The sequence below is a fragment of the Salmo salar genome, chromosome ssa23 (assembly GCF_905237065.1).
Source record: "Salmo salar chromosome ssa23, Ssal_v3.1, whole genome shotgun sequence".
Lineage (NCBI taxonomy): Eukaryota > Metazoa > Chordata > Actinopteri > Salmoniformes > Salmonidae > Salmo > Salmo salar.
In genome coordinates, this window is record NC_059464.1 from 41,814,898 (window position 1) to 41,830,704 (window position 15,807).

Genomic DNA, 15,807 nt, shown 5'->3' on the forward strand with positions numbered 1-15,807 from the left:
AGCCAGAGTTGAACCTGATCTACCATCTCTGGAGAGACCTGAAAATAACTGTGCAGCACTGATAGCAACAACAACCACTACAGAGAAGTTGGCTGTATTTACAGCTGTCAATAGACAGGCAGAGAGAGTCACGGCTGTCGAAAGAGGAGCGGACCAAAGTGCAGCATGTGTGTCGTTCCACATTTTATTTATACTGTGAAACTACGCAATAAATAAACTGAATGACAAAAAAACAACAAACCTTGACGCAGAGGTGAATTAGAGACAACGAGGACCAGCTGCCTCTAATTGGAGATCATCTCAAACAAAACCAACATAGAAATACAAAACTAGAATATGAACATAGAAATAGAAAACATAGAAAAACACCCCCTGTCACGCCCTGACCTACTCTACCATAGAAAATAACATCTTACTATGGTCAGGACGTGACAGAGAGACAGACGGACAGACAGACAGACAGACAGAGGTTGTTTACTATGACTGGATGAAGGGATGCAGTGTTGAAGGCTTCCTTTAGGTCTCCTGGTCTCTTGGGATTTAAACTGTGAATACAGAGATAGTCCTAACCATTCAATCAATGTACACAATAAACAGTCATCATTAACACTATACTGAGTGGAGACTATGGATATAATATATTATCATAGAATATAATACAATATAATATAATGACCAGAATAGAATAAGGGTTTTGACATGAAAGCACAGCCAGATGTTTTGACTTGACAGTGTGTCTCTATACCTCTCAGTCTCTGAAGACACCCAGCCATGGTTAGGATTATTAGAGAAGCTTTTCCTGCTGAAAGACAGTTTCATTTCATCTGGTTTCAGAAATAATGTATTGGATATGTTCATAATACAAAGAACTCTGACTGTAAAACGTCTTCTCTTTTTAATCCTAGATATGTCTAGTGTTACTGCTGAATGTAGTACCTCTACCCCTGACCCTAGTGTCATGACTTCCTCCGAAGTCGGTCCCTCTCCTTGTTCGGGCGGTGTTCGGCGGTCGACATCACCGACCTTCTAGCCATCACTGATCCATTTTTTATTTTCCATTGGTTTTGTCTTGTCTTCCATCACACCTGGTTCCAATCCCATCAATTACATGTTGTGTATTTAACCCTCTGTTTCTCCTCATGTCCTTGTCGGTGATTGTTTGTTATATGTATTGGTGCTATTTATGTTCTGGTGTGCGACGGGTTTTGTACCCACGTTCATTATTTTGTATATGTTGGTTTTCAGAGTTTGTGAGCACTTATTAAACGACTCCGTTTATATCAAGTTCGTTCTCCTGCGCCTGACTTTCCTGCCACCATCACGCACCCATTACAGAGCTAACAGTAATAACCTGTAATATAAAGTATTACCTCATTCTCAATGATCAGTCAATACATACAGTATTCAATTCACCTACGGTATATTGTATCAATATCAAGTCCCCTCCTCATTACAACCACTTCTAAAAAATGTTAAACACTTATAATCAGTGTTATAACACATAGGTCTATTATAAGGTATTATAAAGGTTATTAAATAATTATAATATGTATTTCATAGAAACTGTTACCCTTTATGTATTCTAACCACTCTAATGTATTCCATATTAAGGGTCCTAAACTAGGAACTAAAATATGTCTCTCAACATTGCATGCAGTTCTCTCTCTCTAATCCCTCCTTCTCTTCCTCCCTCTAAACTCACCTATCTGGCAAATCCAGAAAGTTCATACCTTCCAAAAACTCTCTTCTTTGGAAACGAAACTGATCTGAGTCTCAGTGTCATCTGTCTGTGTGAGAGTGAATAACCATCAAATGGCTCAGCAGGGAGTACTGCTGGACCAGGACCAGTTATGATGTTCTGTCTGTCTGGATCTACTGAAGGAACCAGTCACTACTCCCTGTGGACACAGTTACTGTAGAAGCTGTATTGAGGACTGCTGGGATCAGAATGATCTGAAAGGGGTCTATAGCTGTCCTCAGTGCTGACAGACCTTCACTCCAAGGCCTATTCTGAGGAAAAATAACATGTTGGCTGAGATGGTGGAGGAACTGAAGAAGACAGGACTCCAGGCTGCTTCCCTTCCTGCTCTGTGCTATGCTGGACCTGGAGATGTGGCGTGTGATTCCTGCACTGGGACCAGAAAGCAGAAAGCCCTCATGTCCTGTCTGGCGTGTCTGGCCTCTTACTGTGAGACTCACCTCCAACCTCACTACGAATCTCCTGCTTTCAAGAAGCACAAGCTGGTCAAAGCCACCGCACAACTAAAGGAGAAGATCTGCTCTCTTCATGACAAACTGCTGGAGGTTTACTGTCGTACCGATCAGCAGTGTATCTGTCATCAGTGTACAATGGATGAACATAAAGGCCATGATACAGTGTCAGCTGCAGCAGAGAGGACTGAGAAACAGGTAAGACCAGAACAACTTGTTGGTGACTGTCTGATAAACAAAGAATTAAAGATACAGTAGGAACAACGACTGTTTGAATATGAGATAATTCAAATGAAATCGATCCACGGCAGAACAAATATGAACACAAACCTTGATTATATAGATATGTTAACCCAGACTCTCCAAATGTATCACCATTTCCTAAAGTCAAACACTATTATCATTCTGAATGCCCTTTTATGAGTCCAAAGTTCAGTCTCAACTCCTTGATACATGTACACCGACTGTTAGAACTATAATCATTCACATAGCAACATATAAATATCATATAAAATAGACCATCAAGATTGTAGACCTTCCTCTCTATGGACCCTATGTCACATGACTATACTATTGATCTACTGGACAAATAAAGCTTGATAGCTCATTGAAGAGTGATTCTCCACAGAGGCAGCTGGGGATGAGTCAGCAGAAGGTCCAGCAGAGATTCCAGGAGAGAGAGAAGGAGCTGAAGGAGCTCCAACAGGCTGTGGAGTCTCTTAAGGTGAGTATTGTTGACCAGAGGAGACACACCATTTTACTTCTCTCCTCCAGTCAGAGAGAGAGAGAGAGAGAGAGAGAGAGAGAGGGAAAGGGCCCCCTCTCCAATATCACTGACCCCACTGTTGGGAACAGGCTGTCTGGACCCCTTTCAGAGAATATACTGCTTAATGTAACCAACGGGATATGAACCCAGGTCTACTGCAGGAGAAACCAACATCTAGACCATTACACCAAGAGGACGTTCCCTATTGGGGCGAAACTGATTTTGAAGACGCTACCTCATCACATTACCAGCTCTCTCCCCCCCCCAACTGTACTACAGAAATGGAACGTAAAACACAGAAAATAGATGTTGTGTTGGCAGCTGCAGAGAAGTATTTGGTCATATGAGATTTGACTTCAGAAGAGTTCCAGCAGGGTGTGTTGAGTGGTGGTGTCCCGTCCTCCCAGATCGTTGGCATGGTGCAGGAGCAGATAGGGTCAAAGTAGTGGAATGGGGTAGTGGGTTTTTAATGACTGTAGAGTTAGTTGGAAGGGTTTTATTTAGTATTATTGTTGTTTTTATTAAATGTTCTTTTCAGCTTTTCCCATTTTGTATCTCAAAGTAAAATATATTTATATTATAGTACAGTTGGGGGCGGTAATGAAACATATTGGATGCCAACCGCCGTTAAACTCCAAAGAAGAAGAAACGTTATATTATGTCTATGTACAGTGTTGTAATGATGTCTCTCTCTCTCTCATTCCATCACTTTCATGGTAGTTGGTTGTGTGAGTCTCTGGTTATGAATGGGGTGCTGACAGACAATCGTTGATGGATATTTATAGAGCTCTGATCAGGACGGCAATTGATTATGGGTGTATAGTTTATGGAACAGCGGCAAAGACTTGTCTTCAGAAGCTGGACAGAATCCAGTATATAGCTTTAAGGATATGTATTGGTGCATTTAAATCAACATCTGTATGTGTCTTACTAGTGGAGGCAGGTGAGATGCCTTTGGATATACGGTGTAATAAATTGTCATTATCTTATTGGGTTGAAAGGCTGTGAGGTTGAGCATCACACTGCTACTGTTCTAGATGACTGTTGGGAATATACTAGTAGACAAGGCAGTGGTTTTGGATGGACAGTTGGAAAGCTTGCTGATGAGAGTGGTTTGAGGGAGTTGGAGGTTGGCCCTTCTGTGGTGATAGGGGATGTTCCTCCATGGTTACTCCCAGATCCTGTTGTTGATCTAACCTTGGTAGAGAAAAGATGGGTCAGAAGTCAGTGATAAAGGGAAACTGGTTGACAGTTACATTGGTAGAAGTTGTTATGCTTTTTTACCTCTTTTCACAGATGGATCCAAGGACCCAGATAGTGGGCACACAGGAGCAGGTGTTTACCTTCCTGAATGTGATGTGCAGATAGAAGACTAACAGATGAACTGTCAGTATACTCAGTTGAACTGTTGGTGATAATAGTTGTCCTCCAGTGGGTGGAGGACGTACAACCTGTTGGAATTATAGTATGCTCAGATTCTCTGTCTGTATTGAATAGTTTATCATCTGGTAAATCTAATAGGAGTGACCTACTAAATCAAATCAAATTAAATGTTATTAGTCACGTGCGCTGAATACAACAGGTGTAGACCTTACAGTGAAATGCTTACTTATGAGCCCCTAACCAACCAGTTTACAAAAATACAGATAAGAATAAGAAATAAAATTAACAAGGGATTAAAGAGCTGCAGTAAAATAACAATAGCGAGACTATATACAGGGGGGTACCGGTACAGAGTCCATGTGCGGGGGCACCGGTCAGTTGAGGTAATATGTACACGTAGGCAGAGTTATTAAAGTGACTATGCATAGATGATAACAACAGAGAGTAGCAGCGGTGTAAAGAGGGGGAGGGGGAGGGCAATGCAAATAGTTCGGGTAGCCATTTGATGAAATGTTCAGGAGTCTTATGACTTGGGGGTAGAAGCTGTTTAGAAGCCTCTTGGACCTAGACTTGGCGCTCCGGGTACCGCTTGCCGTGCGGTAGCAGAGAGAACAGTCTATGACTAGGGTGGCTGGAGTCGTTTACAATTTTTAGGGCCTTCCTCTGACACCGCCTGGTATAGAGGTCCTGGATGGCAGGAAGCTTGGCCCCAGTGATGTACTGGGCCATTCGCACTACCCTCTGTAATGCCTTGCAGTCGGAGGCCGAGCAACAGCGCAGAGTACTTGGTCGGCTGTTGGAGCATGACCTGTATGTCAAGGCTGAGAAATGCCTGTTCTTTCAACAGTCCGTCTCCTTCTTAGGGTATCGCATATCTACGTCAGGAGTGGAGATGGAGAGTGACCGCATTGCAGCCATGCGTAATTGGCCGACTCAAACCACGGTGAAGGAGGTGCAGCGATTTTTAGGGTTTGCCAATTCCTACCGGAGGTTTATCCGGGGTTTTGGTCAGGTAGCTGCTCCCATTACCTCACTATTGAAGGGGGGTCCGGTGCGTTTGCAGTGGTCGGCTGTGGCGGACAGGGCTTTTAGGAAACTGAAGGCTCTGTTTACCTCGGTTCCTGTGTTGGCTCATCCGGATCCGTCTTTGCAATTCATAGTGGAGGTGGAGGCATCTGAGGCTGGGATAGGAGCTGTGCTCTCTCAGCACTCGTGTACGCCATCTAAGCTCCGCTCCTGTGCCTTCTTTTCTAAGAAGCTCAGCCCGTCGGAGCGAAACGATGTGGGGAACCGGGAGCTGTTGGCTGTCCTCAAGGCTTTGAAGGTGTGGAGACATTGGCTTGAGGGGGATAAACACCCTTTTCTCATCTGGACTGACCACCTTAATCTGGAATACATCCGGGAAGCGAGGAGACTAAATCCTTGCCAGGCAAGGTGGGCCATGTTTTTCGCCCATTTTGTGTTTACCCTCTCTTACAGACCAGGTTCCCTGAACGTTAAGGCAGACTCATTGTCCCGGCTGTATGACACAGAGGAGCGGTCCATGGATCCCACTCCCATAATTCCAGCTTCTTGCTTGGTGGCGCCGGTAGTGTGGGAGCTGGACGCGGACATTGAGCGGGCGTCACGTGCTGAGCCCATTCCCCTGAGTGTCCAGCTGGGCGTCGGTACGTTCCGTCTGCTGTCCGCGATCGGTTGTTCTACTGGGCTCACACGTCACCCTCCTCTGCTCATCCTGGGATTGATCGGACGATGCGCTGTCTTAGTGGGAGGTACTGGTGGCCCACTTTACCTAAAGACGTGAGGGTTTATGTTTCCTTCTGCTCAGTGCAAGGCTCCTAGACACCTACCCAGGGGTAAGTTACAACCCTTACCCGTTCCACAACGGCCGTGGTCGTACTTGCCGGTGGATTTTATAACCGATCTTCCACCTTCCTGTCGTCTTCTCCCTTTGGCCGGTCTCCCTACGGCCCTACAAACAGCGGAGGCTCTGTTTACACACGTCTTCCGGCACTACGGGGTGCCTGAGGATATAGTGTCTGATCGGGGTCCCCAGTTCACTTCTAGGGTCTGGAGGGCGTTCATGGAACGTCTGGGGGTCTCCGTCAGCCTTCCCTCGGGTTTTCACCCTGAGAGTAATGGGCAGGCGGAGAGAGCTAACCAGGATGTGGGTAGGTTCTGAGGTCTTATTGCCAGGACCGGCCGGGTAAGTGGGCGGAGTTTGTGCCCTGGGCAGAGATGGCTCAGAACTCGCTCCGCCACTCCTCCACTAACCTCTCTCCCTTTCAGTGTGTGTTGGGGTATCAGCCGGTTCTGGCCCCTTGGCATCAGAGTCAGACCGAGGCTCCTGCGGTGGATGACTGGTTCCGGCGCGCAGAGGAAACCCTGGGACGCTGCCCATGTCCGCCTTCAGCGCGCCAGAAAGTTGGCACAAACCGTCACCGCAGTGAGGCCCCGGTGTTTGCACCGGGGGACAGGGTCTGGCTCTCGACCAGAAACCTGCCCCTCCACCTGCCCTGCCGGAAGCTGGGTCCGCGGTTTGTGGGGCCGTTTAACCTCCCTGGGCAAGGTGGGATGCTTGCGTCCCACCTAGTCAACAGCCAGTGGAATCGCGTGGCGCGAAATACAAATACCTCATAAATGCTATAACTTCAATTTCTCAAACATATGACTATTTTACACCATTTTAAAGACAAGACTCTCGTTATTCCAACCACATTGTCCGATTTCAAAAAGGCTTTACAGCGAAAATAAGGTTGTACGTCCGCCAAAAATAATTACACAGCCATTTTCAAAGCAAGCATATATGTCACAAAAACCAAAACCACAGCTAAATGCAGCACTAACCTTTGATGATCTTCATCAGATGCCACTCCTAGGACATTATGTTATACAATACAAGCCTGTTTTGTTCAATCAAGTTCATATTCATATCAAAAACCAGCTTTTTACATTAGCATGTGATGTTCAGAACTAGCATACCCACCGCAAACTTCCGGTGAATTTACTAAATTACTCACGATTAACGTTCACAAAATACATAACAATTATTTTAAGAATTATAGATACAGAACTCCTTTATGCAATCGTGGTGTCAGATTTTAACCTCTCTAGGGTAGGTGGCACCAAATCGTCCCACCTACGTAACAGCCAGTGGAATCCTGTGGCGCGTTATTCAAATACCTTAGAAATGCTATTACTTCAATTTCTCAAACATATTACTTGTCACGGCTGTTGTCGGTGAATGAGGACCAAAACGCAGCAGGTACGTGAATGCTCATCTTGATTTTTAATTACTCTCAAAAATGAACATACAAAATAACGAAAAATGAACACTCGACAAATAAACAGTCTGGTAAGGCACAAGGCTATACACAGAACAATCACCCACAAATCACACACACAAACACACCCCAATATATGGGACTCTCAATCAAAGGCAGATAGACAACACCTGCCTTCAACTGAGAGTCCCAACCCCAATTAACCAAACATAGAAACACACACACCAGACTAACCATAGAATACAACCACATAGACCATCAACCAAAAACCCAGAAATACTAAATCAAACACCCTTTACACAAACACACCACCCCGAACCACATAAAACAAATACCCTCTGCCACGTCCTGACCAAACTACAAAAACAATTAACCTTATACTGGCCAGGACGTGACATTACTATTTTACAGCATTTTAAAGACAAGACTCTCGTTAATCTAACCACACTGTCTGATTTCAAAAAGGCTTTACAACGAAAGCAAAACATTAGATTATGTCAGCAGACTACCCAGCCAGAAATAATCAGACACCCATTTTTCAAGCTAGCATATAATGTCACAAAAACCCAGAAGACAGCTAAATGCAGCACTCACCTTTAATGATCTTCATCAGATGACACACCTAGGACATTATGTTATACAATACATGCATGTTTTGTTCAATCAAGTTCATATTTATATCAAAAACCAGCTTTTTACATTAGCATGTGACGTTCAGAACTAGCATACTCCCCGCAAACTTCCGGCGAATTTACTAACAATTTACTAAATTACTCACGATAAACGTTCACAAAAAGCATAACAATTATTTTAAGAATTATAGATACAGAACTCCTCTATGCACTCGATATGTCCGATTTTAAAATAGCTTTTTGGTGAAAGCACATTTCGCAATATTCTAAGTAGATAGCCCGGCATCACAGGGCTAGCTATTTAGACACCCAGCAAGTTTAGCCTTCTTCGTCAGAATGCACTCCCAGGACTTCTACTTCAATAACACATGTTGGTTTGGTCCCAAATAATCCATAGTTATATCCAAACAGCGGCGTTTTGTTCGTGCGTTCAAGACACTATCCGAAAGGGTAAAGAAGGGTGACGAGCACGACGCATTTCGTGACAAAAAAATCGAAATATTCCATTACCGTACTTCGAAACATGTCAACCGCTGTTTAAAATCAATTTTTATGCCATTTTTCTCGTAAAAAAGCGATAATATTCCGACCGGGAATCTGCGTTTAGGTAAAAAGACTAAAGAAAATAAAGCATGGGGTCGACTCGTGCACGCGCCTAAGCCCATTGTCCTCTGATCGGCCACTTGCCAAAAGCGCAAATGTGTTTCAGCCTGGGGCTGGAATGACATCATTCAGCTTTTTCCGCCTTTTGAGAGCCTATGGGAGCCGTAGGAAGTGTCACGTTACAGCAAAGATCCTCAGTCTTCAATAAACAGAGGCAAGAAGCTTAAGGAATGGTCAGACAGGCCACTTCCTGTAAGGAATCTTCTCAGGTTTTTGCCTGCCATATGAGTTCTGTTATACTCACAGACACCATTCAAACAGTTTTAGAAACTTTAGGGTGTTTTCTATCCAAAGCCAATAATTATATGCATATTCTAGTTTCTGGGCAGTAGTAATAACCAGATTAAATCGGGTACGTTTTTTATCCGGCCGTGTAAATACTGCCCCCTACCCCCAACAGGTTAATGCAACCGCTGTGTCAGATTTTAAAATAGCTTTTCGGCGAAAGCACATTGTTCAATATTCTGAGTACGGAGCTCAACCATCAATGCAAGCTATACAGCTACCCGCCAAGTCATGGCATCAATAAAACTCTAAATTAGTGTTATAAATCTTTCCTTACCTTTGCTGATCTTTGGCGGAATGCACTCGCAGGACTCCCACTTCCACAAGAAATGTTCATTAGTCCATCATTTATGTCCAAATACCTCCGTTTTGTTGGCGCGTCCAGAACACTATTCCAAAGGCACGATGCGGGAGCGCAAATCAATAGACGAAAAGCTAAATAGTTCCATTACCGTTTGTAGAAACATGTCAAACGATGTTTACAATCAATCCTTAGGGTGTTTTTAACATAAATAATCGATCATATTCCAATCGGACAATAGCATATTCATTACAGAAGAAAAATAAAAAATGCTAGCCATGTGTGAATGCTCATGAAGTAACTACATGACTTCAGACAGTCCACTGCTTGAACCGGCTGTTATTCCCTCAAAATTCACCATAGAAGCCTCAAACAACTTTCTAAAGACTGTTGACATCTAGTGGAAGCCTTAGGAAGTGCAAAATGACCCCTAAGTCACTGTAGTTTGGAAAGGGAATTAATTTAAACTACAGCCTCAGATTTTCAACTTCCTGGTTGGATTCTTTTCAGGTTTTTGCCTGCCATATGAGTTCTGTTATACTCACAGACATCATTCAAACAATTTCAGAAACTTCAGAGTGTTTTCTATCCACATCTACTAATAATATGCATATTCTAGTTTCTGGACCCAAGTAGTAGACAGTTTAATTTGGGTACGTTTTTTCATCCGGCCGTGAAAATACTGCCCCCTACCCAAGAGAAGTTAATCATGTTGTGTATTTAACCCTCTATTTCCCCTCATGTCCATGTCGGTGATTGTTTGTGATGTTATGTTACGTGGGTTTGTGTATCGGTGTGCGACGGGTATATTTTACCCATGTTATTTTGTATTTTGGTTTTGGAGTTTGTTTTTTCATTAAATACTCCAGATTAACCAATTTGGTTTCTCCTGCGCCTGACTTCCCTGCCACCTACATACACAAATATGACAAAACAGCCTCGGAATAGAAAAGATGATGCATCTTCCAGCCCGACAATAAATGACATCATGCAGCCCTCACGGTTAGTAAATTTACCTCAACATGCCCCTCTCTGGTGGGAGAAGGCAGAGTCCTTGCTGCCGCTGAAGGAACAAGCTTTTGGTGGGGCTTGTTGAGTTGGCTACTTATACTTGACCTAAACTAATCTGTACTGTCTTATGCTGCCATCTATTGGAATTATTTAGCAATTGTAGCAGTACTGAATAAAGTGTGTATCCTTACTAAAGTAGTAATTACTCAGAATTGCAAAATATAAAATGTTCTAGTTCATTGTATCACTAACAACCATAAAATAACAATTTATAGCATAATGAAACTGACATAAACCAGAAAACGCTAAACATTTAGTTAAATATACATATTTGTATATAATTATCTAGATGGGTGACATTATCTGCCAAAGTAACACCTCCTTAACATATAAACACAGACACTGAAAATGAGCTTTTTTAATATATATCTGGTAGCTCTCAAAATAGCCTTTGCTTTGCTGAGCAGTTAGTTTTCAGGAGTGTGCTGCCTGCTTGCCTTCAGAGGAGTCTGTCTGTGAATAATGAAAAGTTTGTAAGTTATAGACACACTTTCGCAGAGGCAGAGTTTACATTTACATGTGAGTCATTTAGGAGACACTCTTATCCAGAGTGACTAGGGGTAAAGAGCCTAAATCTGTTGATGTACAAGGGAACATCGACACATTTCTCACCTAGTCGGCTTGGGGATTCGAACCAGCCACCTTTCTATTACTGCCCAACGCTCATAACCACTAGATTACAAACCACTAAATGTTAAACACAAGTCAAATGGTGGTAGATAAATGGTAAGCTGGTTAAATAAAAGACTGCCATTATTTTGGGGAAATAGGGACATGTCTGTCTATTTCTCCAATTATCTCTAATAGATGTATTTATTTTAATGGTTTGAAGTTCTACACCATTTTAATCAGCATAACCTATTATTTCTAATGATGTAAGTTTGAGCATCGTACAATGTTTTTACCAATTGCTGGTAGTTAAAACGTAAACCAGTTATTATTATTATTGTTATATACTTTTTCCCAGTTTCGTCCAAAGAACAGATTGTAGTGGTAAAATAAAAAGGAAGACTTTTTTTGGTGCCATTTAGGGAAAATGGAATTGAGTTTGTGGCTGGATCAGTCTCTCTCTCCATCTCTCTCTCTTTCTCTCTCTCTCTTCCTCTTTCTCTCTCTCCCTCTTCTCTCTCTCTTTCTCTCTCTTAACAGCACTCTGCACAAGCAGCAATGGAGGACAGTGATCAGATCTTTACTGAGCTGATCCGCTCCATTGAGAGAAGGCGCTCTGAGGTGAAGGAGCTGATCAGAGCCCAAGAGAAGGCTCAAGTGAGTCAAGCTGAAGGACTCCTGGAGCAACTGAAGCAGGAGATAGCTGAGCTGAGGAAGAGAAGCACTGAGGTGGAGCAGCTCTCACACACAGAGGATCACATCCATTTCCTCCAGGTAACTAAACTGCCTTGTTACATGTGATATGAAAATGTATTTAATGTTTGTCTCTCTTTCTGTCTCTCTCGGTCTCTGTGTCTCTCTCTCTGTGTCTGTCTCTGTCTCTCTCTCTGTCTGGCTCACTCCCTCTCTGTCTGTCTCTCTCTCTATCTCCGTCTGTCTGTCGATCTCTCTCTCTCTCTGTCTCTCTCTCTCCAGAGTTATCAGTCTCTCTCCAGTATCAGTGTATCTTCAGACATACCTAGCATCGTTGTCCGTCCTCTTCAGTACTTTGGAGAAGTGAGTAAGACTGTGTCTGAACTGAGAGAGAAACTAGAAGACTTCCTTAAAAGAGAATGGACCAAGATCTCCACTACAGGTGTGTTGAAAATAATAAGAACATCAACTTTAGACCATTGAAAGTTCCCTACTAGTCATATACATGTGGAATATGGTATGATAACATTCCCTCTCTCTGTCAATGTGTTTGTGTGTCTGTAGTGAATATAAGGGATGTTGTACTGCCTCCAAAGCCCAAGACCAGAGAACAGTTGTTACAATGTGAGTCTCTTTATTGTGAAGTAACTAACAGTCTCTTTTTACTGACACTCCTAACAATCCCTGTAGAAATATATAGCAATAGTAGATCTAATCAAAGACTGGGTATCTATCTGACTCCTCATATTTCTCTGATTTGATCTCTGCTGTGCTCTAATCAAAGACAGGGTAGATACAGTATCTGACTTAACTTATTGTTCTAACTCCCCTCATTGGTCTCTGCTCTGCTCTTCTCCCAGATTCCTGTCAGCTCACACTGGACCCAAACACAGCAGGCACACGCCTCTCTCTGTCTGAAGGGAACAGAAAGGTGACCACTACACGTCAAGTCCAACCATATCCTGACCATCCAGACAGATTCACCAACCACTACCAGGTTCTCTGTAGAGAGGGTCTGTCTGGATGCTGTTACTGGGAGGTGGAGTGGAGTGGTGATGTTGTTGTTACAGCAGTCTCATATAAAGACATCAGCAGAACAGAGACAGATGGTGTATTTGGATATAATAACAAGTCCTGGAGTTTACAGTACCAGTGCTTTAGTGGTGGTTATTGTTTCAGACACAATAATTTTAAGACTAAAGTATCAGGCCCTCAGTCCTCCAGAGTAGGAGTGTACCTGGATCACAAGGCAGGTACTCTGTCCTTCTACAGCGTCTCTGACACAATGACCCTCCTCCACAGAGTCCAGACCACATTCACTCAGCCCCTCTATCCTGGGTTTTATCTCTGTTATAGTACTGCTGAGCTGGTCGACATAGATACTAGTCATGCTGGTGTAGTCTATAGCTGAGCTGGTTAAACTGTAGTAGGGTCCACATAGATACTATTCATGCTGGTGTAGTCTATAGCTGAGCTAGTTAAACTGTAGTAGGGTCCACATAGATACTAGTCATGCTGGTGTAGTCTATAGCTGAGCTGGTTAAACTGTAGTAGGGTCCACAAAGATACTAGTCATGCTGGTGTAGTCTATAGCTGAGCTGGTTAAACTGTAGTAGGGTCCACATATATACTAGTCATGCTGGTGTAGTCTATAGCTGAGCTGGTTAAACTGTAGTAGGGTCCACATAGATACTAGTCATGCTGCTGTAGTCTATAGCTGAGCTGGTTAAACTGTGGTAGGGTCCACATAGATACTAGTCATGCTGGTGGTGATGGTCCCCAGATATAATGGTCTGTTATTCTGTACAATAATTTGTCTGACTGTATAGTTGAATTAAAATGTAATGTACTTATTTTTATCAAATACAATGTTTTAATCTTGTACATTTCCATGAATCATGATGTATGGTGTTGATGTATATTGGTTGTCATTCAGAACCATTGATATGTTTTCTCAGTTGGTTCTCTGTCTCTATGTAATTCTCCTCAGTATCATTGAACAGCTTGTAGTCTCGGCCCTAATTAATGTGTTCTCTGTCACCTGGAGCTGCATGGAAAATGGTCCAGGAACAAAAGAACAATTCAGGACTAGTCAGCCCACTACAAGCTGGAATCACTTACTTTCTACTAAACTATATGGACTGGTTTCCCAGACACAGATTAATCCTAGTCCTGGACTAAAAAGAATGTTCAATGTAGATGTCCAGGAAACCGGCCCTAAATGTGTCATCTTTCATCCTCCCATACTGCTCAGTCCAGCAACATTAAACCTGTCCGGCAGGTGGTGCTATTGACCAAACAATAAAACCAGCAGATATCTTGACTTGCCACTCAGTATATCAGTAATGTTCAGAATAGTACTTTTATATCATTGGAGATTGATGGTCTTTTTAATCCACTATCCAGAGTCAGGAACAGATGAAGTTAGGTCTGCTACTGTTCAGTGATTAAATATGATTTATGGTGATGGGAAATAAAAAATACAACACTAAACTTCATCTAGTAATAGTTTTCCTTTGTTATTTATTCCAAGGTGTGTCTTTAACTTGTAAATGGATTGTGTGGAGGTGAGCTAGTGGTGTGGCTGATAGAATAGAATGTAAAGGAAGGAGGGGAGGGGAAATGGACAGATATATCAGACAGATGAGGGGAGAAAGATCTTCATACAGGAGTTAGTGTCTCTGTTCCAAATAGCTCCCTATTCCCTGTGTAGTGCACTAGGCTTCTTTTGACCAGATCTAAAGTAATGTTCTAGATGTTAGATTGTTTCTCCCTGTCATTAGAACATGACAATATGGTAATGACTTTAGTGGTTTTCCTCCTCTTTGTTTTTATTGTTATGTTGTTATGTGTGTTGTCAGGTTGTTCCTCTGTGTTCCTAATTGAAAATCCATTAACAATGAATCACAAACTAATGATATTCCAGTTGTGTTTAGACAACTTCATGTCTGACATCCCCCAGTTCTGTTCAGACCCATTGAACTGGGTCACATTGTAAATGGTGACTTGTATTGATAGTCCATACTGGACCTAACTGTGGTTAACCAGACTGGAGGGGTTCTGATCACATATTCCCTCATCTCCACAACTTTACCTGATGTTCTCTCTCTCTCTGCCTCTCTCTCTCTCTCTCTCTGTGTCTCTCTCTCTCTCTAAACCGTATAGAAAGCAGACAACCTCAATATGGTTTAATTCCTGTAGTTATCAGAACACATGGGGTGTGTCCCAATTATATCTCCTTTCTAAGTGTGAACTTGTCCACTTCCCTTCATGGATTTAAAGGAAATGACTGGTATATGTAAACTCCCTCTACCCCATGCCAACTCCAATCCAATGCTTTTACATTTGTGAGGAGTAGTGAAGGAATGCTACACTTCAGGAGGAAGGAGAGACTATTGAGACGTCCCCATGGAGAGATGATAGAGGGATGTGAAAGAGGAGAGAGGTAATGGTTGTACTCCCCCATGGAGAGATGATAGAGGGATGTGAAAGAGGAGAGAGGTAATGGTTGTACTGGACTTATTTATTCTCTCATTACTTACTTATTCTGTTTCAATAACATAATTGCAGTACACAAACTAATTACATTCGAGGATTTATTATTGTATTAAAGTAAACCTGTATTAAAATTCACCATAAAATGTACAATTAATTCCATAGCTTAACATGGGAAGTGCTCCCACCCTCCTATTAGAGTCATTGAAGTGTTGGATGAGATAGGACCCTGCCTTCACAGGGGATATTTGTTGGACCTGTAACAACAGGTGATGAGGACCTCATCCTCCAGGAACACAATGAAATCCAGGGACTGCAGTGTGCTCTAGTCTCCAGCAGGGGGCAGTAAAACCCTATGGACCTGAAAGGGAAAGTGAGGGGTAAAAATCAAAGGTTACATTGATGTTTCCACAG

General features: G+C 42.7%; 1 pseudogene; it reads left to right on the top strand.

The window, feature by feature from the left end:
* The first annotated feature begins 1,812 nt into the window (after positions 1–1,812).
* On the top strand, positions 1,813–13,434 carry LOC106584676 (tripartite motif-containing protein 16-like; annotated as a pseudogene).
* The last annotated feature ends 2,373 nt before the right edge of the window (positions 13,435–15,807 follow it).